This window comes from Lissotriton helveticus, chromosome 2_1 (assembly GCF_964261635.1).
Source record: "Lissotriton helveticus chromosome 2_1, aLisHel1.1, whole genome shotgun sequence".
NCBI lineage: Eukaryota > Metazoa > Chordata > Amphibia > Caudata > Salamandridae > Lissotriton > Lissotriton helveticus.
The window spans coordinates 1,424,165,999-1,424,180,258 of record NC_136059.1 but is presented as its reverse complement, the minus strand read 5'-3'; positions in this window follow the sequence as shown (position 1 = coordinate 1,424,180,258).

Sequence of the window (14,260 nt, the reverse complement as noted above, 5' to 3'; positions counted from 1 at the left end):
TAATGAGCCTGAAAAGCAATTCCAATCCCACTTACAAGTGAAACTTGCTAAAATGTGCCTCTCTGCTCTTCACTGAAAAGCTTGGTTCTCCATACATTTTTAGCATACGTTTGCTCCTGCTGGGTCAGCCGAGCAGCAAATTTCTACTTAACCACCTGCTATCATGATAGACATCAGGGCTGCATCTTTTGAGCCCAGTACTGAGCCTGAAAAGCGTTTCCAACCCCACTCACAAGTGAAACTTGCTAAAATGTGCCTGGCTGCTCTTCACTGAAAAGCTTGGTTCTGCATACATTTTTAGCATACGTTTGCTCCTGCTGGGTCAGCCGAGCAGCAAATTTCTACTTAACCACCTGCTATCATGAGAGACATCAGGGCTGCATCTTTTGAGCCCAGTACTGAGCCTGAAAAGCGTTTCCAACCCCACTTACAAGTGAAACTTGCTAAAATGTGCCTCTCTGCTCTTCACTGAAAAGCTTGGTTCTGCAGACATTTTTAGCATACGTTTGCTCCTGCTGGGTCAGCCGAGCAGCAAATTTCTACTTAACCACCTGCTATCATGAGAGACATCAGGGCTGCATCTTTTGAGCCCAGTACTGAGCCTGAAAAGCATTTCCAACCCCACTTACAAGTGAAACTTGCTAAAATGTGCCTGGCTGCTCTTCACTGAAAAGCTGGTTCTGCAACATTTTTAGCATACGTTTGCTCCTGCTGGGTCAGCCGAGCAGCAAATTTCTACTTAACCACCTGCTATCATGAGAGACATCAGGGCTGCATCTTTTGAGCCCAGTACTGAGCCTGAAAAACGTTTCCAACCCCACTTACAAGTGAAACTTGCTAAAATGTGCCTCTCTGCTCTTCACTCAAAAACGTGGTTCTGCATACATTTTTATCATACGTTTGCTCCTGCTGGGTCAGCCGAGCAGCAAATATCTACTTAACCACCTGCTATCATGAGAGACATCAGGGCTGCATCTTTTGAGCCCAGTACTGTGCCTGAAAAGCGTTTCCAACCCCACTTACAAGTGAAACTTGCTAAAATGTGCCTCTCTGCTCTTCACTGAAAAGCTTGGTTCTGCATACATTTTTAGCATACGTTTGCTCCTGCTGGGTCAGCCGAGCAGCGAATTTCTAATTAACCACCTGCTATCATGATAGACATCAGGGCTGCATCTTTTGAGCCCAGTAATGAGCCTGAATAGCGTTTCCAACCCCACTTACAAGTGAAACTTGCTAAAATGTGCCAGGCTGCTCTTGACTGAAAAGCTTGGTTCTGCATACATTTTTAGCATACGTTTGCTCCTGTTGGGGCAGCCGAGCAGCAAATTTCTACTTAACCACCTGCTGTCATGAGAGACATCAGGGCTGCATCCTTTGAGCCCAGTACTGAGCCTGAAAAGTGTTTCCAACCCCACTTACAAGTGAAACTTGCTAAAATGTGCCTCTCTGCTCTTCACTGAAAAGCTTGGTTCTGCATACATTTTTAGCATACCTTTGCTCCTGCTGGGTCAGCTGAGCAGCAAAAAATCCTACTTAACCACCTGCTATCATGAGAGACATCAGGGCTGCATCTTTTGAGCCCAGTACTGAGCCTGAAAAGCGTTTCCAACCCCACTTACAAGTGAAACTTGCTAAAATGTGCCTCTCTGCTCTTCACTGAAAAGCTTGGTTCTGCATACATTTTTAGCATACGTTTGCTCCTGCTGGGTCAGCCGAGCAGCAAATTTCTAATTAACCACCTGCTATCATGATAGACATCAGGGCTGCATCTTTTGAGCCCAGTACTGAGCCTGAAAAGCGTTTCCAACCCCACTTACAAGTAAAACTTGCTAAAATGTGCCTGGCTGCTCTTCAGTGAAAAGCTTGGTTCTGCATACATTTTTAGCATACGTTTGCTCCTGTTGGGTCAGCCGAGCAGCGAATTTCTAATTAACCACCTGCTATCATGAGAGACATCAGGGCTGCATCTTTTGAGCCCAGTACTGAGCCTGAAAAGCGTTTCCAACCCCACTTACAAGTGAAACTTGCTAAAATGTGCCTCTCTGCTCTTCACTGAAAAGCTGGTTCTGCATACATTCTTGGCATACGTTTGCTCCTGCTGGGTCAGCCGAGCTGCGAATTTCTAATTAACCACCTGCTATCATGAGAGACATCAGGGCTGCATCTTTTGAGCCCAGTACTGAGCCTGAAAAGCGTTTCCAACCCCACTTACAAGTGAAACTTGCCTAAATGTGCCTCTCTGCTCTTCACTGAAAAGCTTGGTTCTGCATAAATTTTTAGCATACGTTTGCTTCTGCTGGGTCAGCCGAGCAGCAAATTTCTAATTAACCACCTGCTATCATGAGAGACATCAGGGCTGCATCTTTTGAGCCCAGTACTGAGCCTGAAAAGCGTTTCCAACCCCACTTACAAGTGAAACTTGCTAAAATGTGCCTCTCTGCTCTTCACTGAAAAGCTTGGTTCTGCATACATTTTTAGCATACGTTTGCTCCTGCTGGGTCAGCCGAGCAGCGAATTTCTAATTAACCACCTGCTATCATGAGAGACATCAGGGCTGCATCTTTTGAGCCCAGTACTGAGCCTGAAAAGCATTTCCAACCCCACTTACAAGTGAAACTTGCTAAAATGTGCCTGGATGCTCTTCACTGAAAAGCTTGGTTCTGCATACATTTTTAGCATACGTTTGCTCCTGTTGGGTCAGCCGAGCAGCGAATTTCTAATTAACCACCTGCTATCATGAGAGACATCAGGGCTGCATCTTTTGAGCCCAGTACTGAGCCTGAAAAGCATTTCCAACCCCACTTACAAGTGAAACTTGCTAAAATGTGCCTCTCTGCTCTTCACTGAAAAGCTTGGTTCTGCATACATTTTTAGCATACGTTTGCTCCTGTTGGGTCAGCCGAGCAGCGAAATTCTAATTAACCACCTGCTATCATGAGAGACATCAGGGCTGCATCTTTTGAGCCCAGTACTGAGCCTGAAAAGCATTTCGAACCCCACTTACAAGTGAAACTTGCTAAAATGTGCCTGGATGCTCTTCACTGAAAAGCTGGTTCTGCAACATTTTTAGCATACGTTTGCTCCTGCTGGGTCAGCCGAGCAGCAAATTTCTACTTAACCACCTGCTAACATGAGAGACATCAGGGCTGCATCTTTAGAGCCCAGTACTGAGCCTGAAAAGCATTTCCAACCCCACTTACAAGTGAAACTTGCTAAAATGTGCCTGGCTGCTCTTCACTGAAAAGCTGGTTCTGCAACATTTTTAGCATACGTTTGCTCCTGCTGGGTCAGCCGAGCAGCAAATTTCTACTTAACCACCTGCTATCATGAGAGACATCAGGGCTGCATCTTTTGAGCCCAGTACTGAGCCTGAAAAGCATTTCCAACCCCACTTACAAGTGAAACTTGCTAAAATGTGCCTCTCTGCTCTTCACTGAAAAGCTTGGTTCTGCATACATTTTTAGCATACGTTTGCTCCTGCTGGGTCAGCCAAGCAGCAAATTTCTACTTAACCACCTGCTATCATGAGAGACATCAGGGCTGCATCTTTTGAGCCCAGTACTGAGCCTGAAAAGCGTTTCCAACCCCACTTACAAGTGAAACTTGCTAAAATGTGCCTGGCTGCTCTTCACTGAAAAGCTGGTTCTGCATACATTTTTGGCATACGTTTGCTCCTGCCGGGTCAGCCGAGCAGTGAATTTCTAATTATCCACCTGCTATCATGAGAGACATCAGGGCTGCATCTTTTGAGCCCAGTACTGAGCCTGAAAAGCGTTTCCAACCCCACTTACAAGTGAAACTTGCTAAAATGTGCCTCTCTGCTCTTCACTGAAAAGCTTGGTTCTGCATAAATTTTTAGCATACGTTTGCTCCTGCCGGGTCAGCCGAGCAGTGAATTTCTAATTAACCACCTGCTATCATGAGAGACATCAGGGCTGCATCTTTTGAGCCCAGTACTGAGCCTGAAAAGCGTTTCCAACCCCACTTACAAGTAAAACTTGCTATAATGTGCCTCTCTGCTCTTCACTGAAAAGCTTGGTTCTGCATACATTTTTAGCATACGTTTGCTCCTGTTGGGTCAGCCGAGCAGCAAATTTCTAATTAACCACCTGCTATCATGAGAGACATCAGGGCTGCATCTTTTGAGCCTAGTAATGAGCCTGAAAAGCAATTCCAACCCCACTTACAAGTGAAACTTGCTATAATGTGCCTGGCTGCTCTTCACTGAAAAGCTTGGTTCTCCATACATTTTTTAGCATACGTTTGCTCCTGCTGGGTCAGCCGAGCAGCAAATTTCTACTTAACCACCTGCTATCATGATAGACATCAGGGCTGCATCTTTTGAGCCCAGTACTGAGCCTGAAAAGCGTTTCCAACCCCACTTACAAGTGAAACTTGCTATAATGTGCCTGGCTGCTCTTCACTGAAAAGCTTGGTTCTGCAACATTTTTAGCATACGTTTGCTCCTGCTGGGTCAGCCGAGCAGAAAATTTCTACTTAACCACCTGCTATCATGAGAGACATCAGGGCTGCATCTTTTGAGCCCAGTACTGAGCCTGAAAAGTGTTTCCAACCCCACTTACAAGTGAAACTTGCTAAAATGTGCCTCTCTGCTCTTCACTGAAAAGCTTGGTTCTGTATACATTTTTAGCATACGTTTGCTCCTGCTGGGTCAGCCGAGCAGCAAATTTCTACTTTACCACCTGCTATCATGAGAGACATCAGGGCTGCATCTTTAGAGCCCAGTACTGAGCCTGAAAAGCAATTCCAACCCCACTTACAAGTGAAACTTGCTAAAATGTGCCTGGCTGCTCTTCACTGAAAAGCTGGTTCTGCATACATTTTTGGCATACGTTTGCTCCTGCTGGGTCAGCCGAGCAGCGAATTTCTAATTAACCACCTGCTATCATGAGAGACATCAGGGCTGCATCTTTTGAGCCCAGTACTGAGCCTGAAAAGCATTTCCAACCCCACTTACAAGTGAAACTTGCTAAAATGTGCCTGGCTGCTCTTCACTGAAAAGCTTGGTTCTGCATACATTTTTAGCATACGTTTGCTCCTGTTGGGTAAGCCGAGCAGCAAATTTCTAATTAACCACCTGCTATCATGAGAGACATCAGGGCTGCATCTTTTGAGCCCAGTACTGAGCCTGAAAAGCATTTCCAACCCCACTTACAAGTGAAACTTGCTAAAATGTGCCTGGCTGCTCTTCACTGAAAAGCTGGTTCTGCAATATTTTTAGCATACGTTTGCTTCTGCTGGGTCAGCCGAGCAGCGAATTTCTAATTAACCACCTGCTATCATGAGAGACATCAGGGCTGCATCTTTTGAGCCCAGTACTGAGCCTGAAAAGCGTTTCCAACCCCACTTACAAGTGAAACTTGCTAAAATGTGCCTGGCTGCTCTTCACTGAAAAGCTGGTTCTGCAACATTTTTAGCATACGTTTGCTCCTGCTGGGTCAGCCGAGCAGCAAATTTCTACTTAACCACCTGCTATCATGAGAGACATCAGGGCTGCATCTTTTGAGCCCAGTACTGAGCCTTAAAAGCGTTTCCAACCCCACTTACAAGTGAAACTTGCTAAAATGTGCCTGGCTGCTCTTCAGTGAAAATCTTGGTTCTGCATACATTTTTAGCATACGTTTGCTCCTGCCGGGTCAGCCGAGCAGTGAATTTCTAATTAACCACCTGCTATCATGAGAGACATCAGGGCTGCATCTTTTGAGCACAGTACTGAGCCTGAAAAGCGTTTCCAACCCCACTTACAAGTGAAACTTGCTATAATGTGCCTGGCTGCTCTTCACTGAAAAGCTTGGTTCTGCAACATTTTTAGCATACGTTTGCTCCTGCTGGGTCAGCCGAGCAGAACATTTCTACTTAACCACCTGCTATCATGAGAGACATCAGGGCTGCATCTTTTGAGCCCAGTACTGAGCCTGAAAAGCGTTTCCAACCCCACTTACAAGTGAAACTTGCTAAAATGTGCCTGGATGCTCTTCACTGAAAAGCTTGGTTCTGCATACATTTTTAGCATACGTTTGCTCCTGTTGGGTCAGCCGAGCAGCAAATTTCTAATTAACCATCTGCTATCATGAGAGACATCAGGGCTGCATCTTTTGAGCCCAGTACTGAGCCTGAAAAGCATTTCCAACCCCACTTACAAGTGAAACTTGCTAAAATGTGCCTGGCTGCTCTTCACTGAAAAGCTGGTTCTGCAACATTTTTAGCATACGTTTGCTCCTGCTGGGTCAGCCGAGCAGCGAATTTCTAATTAACCACCTGCTATCATGAGAGACATCAGGGCTGCATCTTTTGAGCCCAGTACTGAGCCTGAAAAGCGTTTCCAACCCCACTTACAAGTGAAACTTGCTAAAATGTGCCTCTCTGCTCTTCACTGAAAAGCTTGGTTCTGCATACATTTTTAGCATACGATTGCTCCTGCTGGGTCAGCCGAGCAGCAAATTTCTAATTAACCACCTGCTATCATGAGAGACATCAGGGCTGCATCTTTTGAGCCCAGTACTGAGCCTGAAAAGCGTTTCCAACCCCACTTACAAGTGAAACTTGCTAAAATGTGCCTGGATGCTCTTCACTGAAAAGCTTGGTTCTGCATACATTTTTAGCATACGTTTGCTCCTGTTGGGTCAGCCGAGCACCGAATTTCTAATTAACCACCTGCTATCATGAGAGACATCAGGGCTGCATCTTTTGAGCCCCGTACTGAGCCTGAAAAGCATTTCCAACCCCACTTACAAGTGAAACTTGCTAAAATGTGCCTGGCTGCTCTTCACTGAAAAGCTGGTTCTGCAACATTTTTAGCATACGTTTGCTTCTGCTGGGTCAGCCGAGCAGCAAATTTCTACTTAACCACCTGCTATCATGAGAGACATCAGGGCGGCATCTTTTGAGCCCAGTACTGAGCCTGAAAAGCGTTTCCAACCCCACTTACAAGTGAAACTTGCTAAAATGTGCCTCTCTGCTCTTCACTGAAAAGCTTGGTTCTGCATACATTTTTAGCATACGTTTGCTCCTGCTGGGTCAGCCGAGCAGCGAATTTCTAATTAACCACCTGCTATCATGAGAGACATCAGGGCTGCATCTTTTGAGCCCAGTACTGAGCCTGAAAAGCGTTTCCAACCCCACTTACAAGTGAAACTTGCTAAAATGTGCCTCTCTGCTCTTCACTGAAAAGCTTGGTTCTGCATACATTTTTAGCATACATTTGCTCCTGTTGGGTCAGCCGAGCAGCGAATTTCTAATTAACCACCTGCTATCATGAGAGACATCAGGGCTGCATCTTTTGAGCCCAGTACTGAGCCTGAAAAGCAATTCCAACCCCACTTACAAGTGAAACTTGCTAAAATGTGCCTGGCTGCTCTTCACTGAAAAGCTGGTTCTGCATACATTTTTGGCATACGTTTGCTCCTGCTGGGTCAGCCGAGCAGCGAATTTCTAATTAACCACCTGCTATCATGAGAGACATCAGGGCTGCATCTTTTGAGCCCAGTACTGAGCCTGAAAAGCATTTCCAACCCCACTTACAAGTGAAACTTGCTAAAATGTGCCTGGCTGCTCTTCACTGAAAAGCTGGTTCTGCATACATTTTTAGCATACGTTTGCTTCTGCTGGGTCAGCCGAGCAGCGAATTTCTAATTAACCACCTGCTATCATGAGAGACATCAGGGCTGCATCTTTTGTGCCCAGTACTGAGCCTGAAAAGCGTTTCCAACCCCACTTACAAGTGAAACTTGCTAAAAATGTGCCTGGCTGCTCTTCACTGAAAAGCTGGTTCTGCAACATTTTTAGCATACGTTTGCTCCTGCTGGGTCAGCCGAGCAGCAAATTTCTACTTAACCACCTGCTATCATGAGAGACATCAGGGCTGCATCTTTTGAGCCCAGTACTGAGCCTGAAAAGCGTTTCCAACCCCACTTACAAGTGAAACTTGCTAAAATGTGCCTGGCTGCTCTTCAGTGAAAAGCTTGGTTCTGCATACATTTTTAGCATACGTTTGCTCCTGCCGGGTCAGCCGAGCAGTGAATTTCTAATTAACCACCTGCTATCATGAGAGACATCAGGGCTGCATCTTTTGAGCCCAGTACTGAGCCTGAAAAGCGTTTCCAACCCCACTTACAAGTGAAACTTGCTATAATGTGCCTGGCTGCTCTTCACTGAAAAGCTTGGTTCTGCAACATTTTTAGCATACGTTTGCACCTGCTGGGTCAGCCGAGCAGAAAATTTCTACTTAACCACCTGCTATCATGAGAGACATCAGGGCTGCATCTTTTGAGCCCAGTACTGAGCCTGAAAAGTGTTTCCAACCCCACTTACAAGTGAAACTTGCTAAAATGTGCCTCTCTGCTCTTCACTGAAAAGCTTGGTTCTGTATACATTTTTAGCATACGTTTGCTCCTGCTGGGTCAGCCGAGCAGCAAATTTCTACTTTACCACCTGCTATCATGAGAGACATCAGGGCTGCATCTTTAGAGCCCAGTACTGAGCCTGAAAAGCAATTCCAACCCCACTTACAAGTGAAACTTGCTAAAATGTGCCTGGCTGCTCTTCACTGAAAAGCTGGTTCTGCATACATTTTTGGCATACGTTTGCTCCTGCTGGGTCAGCCGAGCAGCGAATTTCTAATTAACCACCTGCTATCATGAGAGACATCAGGGCTGCATCTTTTGAGCCCAGTACTGAGCCTGAAAAGCATTTCCAACCCCACTTACAAGTGAAACTTGCTAAAATGTGCCTGGCTGCTCTTCACTGAAAAGCTTGGTTCTGCATACATTTTTAGCATACGTTTGCTCCTGTTGGGTCAGCCGAGCAGCGAATTTCTAATTAACCACCTGCTATCATGAGAGACATCAGGGCTGCATCTTTTGAGCCCAGTACTGAGCCTGAAAAGCGTTTCCAACCCCACTTACAAGTGAAACTTGCTAAAATGTGCCTGGCTGCTCTTCACTGAAAAGCTGGTTCTGCAACATTTTTAGCATACGTTTGCTCCTGTTGGGTCAGCCGAGCACCACATTTCTAAATAACCACCTGCTATCATGAGAGACATCAGGGCTGCATCTTTTGAGCCCCGTACTGAGCCTGAAAAGCATTTCCAACCCCACTTACAAGTGAAACTTGCTAAAATGTGCCTGGCTGCTCTTCACTGAAAAGCTGGTTCTGCAACATTTTTAGTATACGTTTGCTTCTGCTGGGTCAGCCGAGCAGCAAATTTCTACTTAACCACCTGCTATCATGAGAGACATCAGGGCTGCATCTTTTGAGCCCAGTACTGAGCCTGAAAAGCGTTTCCAACCCCACTTACAAGTGAAACTTGCTAAAATGTGCCTCTCTGCTCTTCACTGAAAAGCTTGGTTCTGCATACATTTTTAGCATACGTTTGCTCCTGCTGGGTCAGCCGAGCAGCGAATTTCTAATTAACCACCTGCTATCATGAGAGACATCAGGGCTGCATCTTTTGAGCCCAGTACTGAGCCTGAAAAGCGTTTCCAACCCCACTTACAAGTGAAACTTGCTAAAATGTGCCTCTCTGCTCTTCACTGAAAAGCTTGGTTCTGCATACATTTTTAGCATACATTTGCTCCTGTTGGGTCAGCCGAGCAGCGAATTTCTAATTAACCACCTGCTATCATGAGAGACATCAGGGCTGCATCTTTTGAGCCCAGTACTGAGCCTGAAAAGCAATTCCAACCCCACTTACAAGTGAAACTTGCTAAAATGTGCCTGGCTGCTCTTCACTGAAAAGCTGGTTCTGCATACATTTTTGGCATACGTTTGCTCCTGCTGGGTCAGCCGAGCAGCGAATTTCTAATTAACCACCTGCTATCATGAGAGACATCAGGGCTGCATCTTTTGAGCCCAGTACTGAGCCTGAAAAGCATTTCCAACCCCACTTACAAGTGAAACTTGCTAAAATGTGCCTGGCTGCTCTTCACTGAAAAGCTTGGTTCTGCATACATTTTTAGCATACGTTTGCTCCTGTTGGGTCAGCCGAGCAGCGAATTTCTAATTAACCACCTGCTATAATGAGAGACATCAGGGCTGCATCTTTTGAGCCCAGTACTGAGCCTGAAAAGCATTTCCAACCCCACTTACAAGTGAAACTTGCTAAAATGTGCCTGGATGCTCTTCACTGAAAAGCTTGGTTCTGCATACATTTTTAGCATACGTTTGCTCCTGTTGGGTCAGCCGAGCAGCAAATTTCTAATTAACCACCTGCTATCATGAGAGACATCAGGGCTGCATCTTTTGAGCCCAGTACTGAGCCTGAAAAGCATTTCCAACCCCACTTACAAGTGAAACTTGCTAAAATGTGCCTGGCTGCTCTTCACTGAAAAGCTGGTTCTGCAACATTTTTAGCATACGTTTGCTCCTGCTGGGTCAGCCGAGCAGCGAATTTCTAATTAACCACCTGCTATCATGAGAGACATCAGGGCTGCATCTTTTGAGCCCAGTACTGAGCCTGAAAAGCGTTTCCAACCCCACTTACAAGTGAAACTTGCTAAAATGTGCCTCTCTGCTCTTCACTAAAAAGCTTGGTTCTGCATACATTTTTAGCATACGTTTGCTCCTGCTGGGTCAGCCGAGCAGCAAATTTCTAATTAACCACCTGCTATCATGAGAGACATCAGGGCTGCATCTTTTGAGCCCAGTACTGAGCCTGAAAAGCGTTTCCAACCCCACTTACAAGTGAAACTTGCTAAAATGTGCCTGGCTGCTCTTCACTGAAAAGCTGGTTCTGCAACATTTTTAGCATACGTTTGCTCCTGCTGGGTCAGCCGAGCAGCAAATTTCTACTTAACCACCTGCTATCATGAGAGACATCAGGGCTGCATCTTTTGAGCCCAGTACTGAGCCTGCAAAGCGTTTCCAACCCCACTTACAAGTGAAACTTGCTAAAATGTGCCTGGCTGCTCTTCAGTGAAAAGCTTGGTTCTGCATACATTTTTAGCATACGTTTGCTCCTGCCGGGTCAGCCGAGCAGTGAATTTCTAATTAACCACCTGCTATCATGAGAGACATCAGGGCTGCATCTTTTGAGCACAGTACTGAGCCTGAAAAGCGTTTCCAACCCCACTTACAAGTGAAACTTGCTATAATGTGCCTGGCTGCTCTTCACTGAAAAGCTTGGTTCTGCAACATTTTTAGCATACGTTTGCTCCTGCTGGGTCAGCCGAGCAGAACATTTCTACTTAACCACCTGCTATCATGAGAGACATCAGGGCTGCATCTTTTGAGCCCAGTACTGAGCCTGAAAAGCGTTTCCAACCCCACTTACAAGTGAAACTTGCTAAAATGTGCCTGGATGCTCTTCACTGAAAAGCTTGGTTCTGCATACATTTTTAGCATACGTTTGCTCCTGCTGGGTCAGCCGAGCAGCGAATTTCTAATTAACCACCTGCTATCATGAGAGACATCAGGGCTGCATCTTTTGAGCCCAGTACTGAGCCTGAAAAGCGTTTCCAACCCCACTTACAAGTGAAACTTGCTAAAATGTGCCTCTCTGCTCTTCACTGAAAAGCTTGGTTCTGCATACATTTTTAGCATACGTTTGCTCCTGTTGGGTCAGCCGAGCAGCGAATTTCTAATTAACCACCTGCTATCATGAGAGACATCAGGGCTGCATCTTTTGAGCCCAGTACTGAGCCTGAAAAGCAATTCCAACCCCACTTACAAGTGAAACTTGCTAAAATGTGCCTGGCTGCTCTTCACTGAAAAGCTGGTTCTGCATACATTTTTGGCATACGTTTGCTCCTGCTGGGTCAGCCGAGCAGCGAATTTCTAATTAACCACCTGCTATCATGAGAGACATCAGGGCTGCATCTTTTGAGCCCAGTACTGAGCCTGAAAAGCATTTCCAACCCCACTTACAAGTGAAACTTGCTAAAATGTGCCTGGCTGCTCTTCACTGAAAAGCTTGGTTCTGCATACATTTTTAGCATACGTTTGCTCCTGTTGGGTCAGCCGAGCAGCGAATTTCTAATTAACCACCTGCTATCATGAGAGACATCAGGGCTGCATCTTTTGAGCCCAGTACTGAGCCTGAAAAGCGTTTCCAACCCCACTTACAAGTGAAACTTGCTAAAATGTGCCTGGCTGCTCTTCACTGAAAAGCTGGTTCTGCAACATTTTTAGCATACGTTTGCTCCTGTTGGGTCAGCCGAGCACCACATTTCTAAATAACCACCTGCTATCATGAGAGACATCAGGGCTGCATCTTTTGAGCCCCGTACTGAGCCTGAAAAGCATTTCCAACCCCACTTACAAGTGAAACTTGCTAAAATGTGCCTGGCTGCTCTTCACTGAAAAGCTGGTTCTGCAACATTTTTAGCATACGTTTGCTTCTGCTGGGTCAGCCGAGCAGCAAATTTCTACTTAACCACCTGCTATCATGAGAGACATCAGGGCTGCATCTTTTGAGCCCAGTACTGAGCCTGAAAAGCGTTTCCAACCCCACTTACAAGTGAAACTTGCTAAAATGTGCCTGGATGCTCTTCACTGAAAAGCTTGGTTCTGCATACATTTTTAGCATACGTTTGCTCCTGCTGGGTCAGCCGAGCAGCGAATTTCTAATTAACCACCTGCTATCATGAGAGACATCAGGGCTGCATCTTTTGAGCCCAGTACTGAGCCTGAAAAGCGTTTCCAACCCCACTTACAAGTGAAACTTGCTAAAATGTGCCTCTCTGCTCTTCACTGAAAAGCTTGGTTCTGCATACATTTTTAGCATACGTTTGCTCCTGTTGGGTCAGCCGAGCAGCGAATTTCTAATTAACCACCTGCTATCATGAGAGACATCAGGGCTGCATCTTTTGAGCCCAGTACTGAGCCTGAAAAGCAATTCCAACCCCACTTACAAGTGAAACTTGCTAAAATGTGCCTGGCTGCTCTTCACTGAAAAGCTAGTTCTGCATACATTTTTGGCATACGTTTGCTCCTGCTGGGTCAGCCGAGCAGCGAATTTCTAATTAACCACCTGCTATCATGAGAGACATCAGGGCTGCATCTTTTGAGCCCAGTACTGAGCCTGAAAAGCATTTCCAACCCCACTTACAAGTGAAACTTGCTAAAATGTGCCTGGCTGCTCTTCACTGAAAAGCTTGGTTCTGCATACATTTTTAGCATACGTTTGCTCCTGTTGGGTCAGCCGAGCAGCGAATTTCTAATTAACCACCTGCTATAACGAGAGACATCAGGGCTGCATCTTTTGAGCCCAGTACTGAGCCTGAAAAGCATTTCCAACCCCACTTACAAGTAAAACTTGCTAAAATGTGCCTGGCTGCTCTTCACTGAAAAGCTGGTTCTGCAATATTTTTAGCATACGTTTGCTTCTGCTGGGTCAGCCGAGCAGCGAATTTCTAATTAACCACCTGCTACCATGAGAGACATCAGGGCTGCATCTTTTGAGCCCAGTACTGAGCCTGAAAAGCGTTTCCAACCCCACTTACAAGTGAAACTTGCTAAAATGTGCCTGGCTGCTCTTCACTGAAAAGCTGGTTCTGCAACATTTTTAGCATACGTTTGCTCCTGCTGGGTCAGCCGAGCAGCAAATTTCTACTTAACCACCTGCTATCATGAGAGACATCAGGGCTGCATCTTTTGAGCCCAGTACTGAGCCTGAAAAGCATTTCCAACCCCACTTACAAGTGAAACTTGCTAAAATGTGCCTGGCTGCTCTTCACTGAAAAGCTGGTTCTGCAACATTTTTAGCATACGTTTGCTCCTGCTGGGTCAGCCGAGCAGCAAATTTCTACTTAACCACCTGCTATCATGAGAGACATCAGGGCTGCATCTTTTGAGCCCAGTACTGAGCCTGAAAAGCATTTCCAACCCCACTTACAAGTGAAACTTGCTAAAATGTGCCTCTCTGCTCTTCACTGAAAAGCTTGGTTCTGCATACATTTTTAGCATACGTTTGCTCCTGCTGGGTCAGCCAAGCAGCAAATTTCTACTTAACCACCTGCTATCATGAGAGACATCAGGGCTGCATCTTTTGAGCCCAGTACTGAGCCTGAAAAGCGTTTCCAACCCCACTTACAAGTGAAACTTGCTAAAATGTGCCTGGCTGCTCTTCACTGAAAAGCTGGTTCTGCATACATTTTTGGCATACGTTTGCTCCTGCCGGGTCAGCCGAGCAGTGAATTTCTAATTATCCACCTGCTATCATGAGAGACATCAGGGCTGCATCTTTTGAGCCCAGTACTGAGCCTGAAAAGCGTTTCCAACCCCACTTACAAGTGAAACTTGC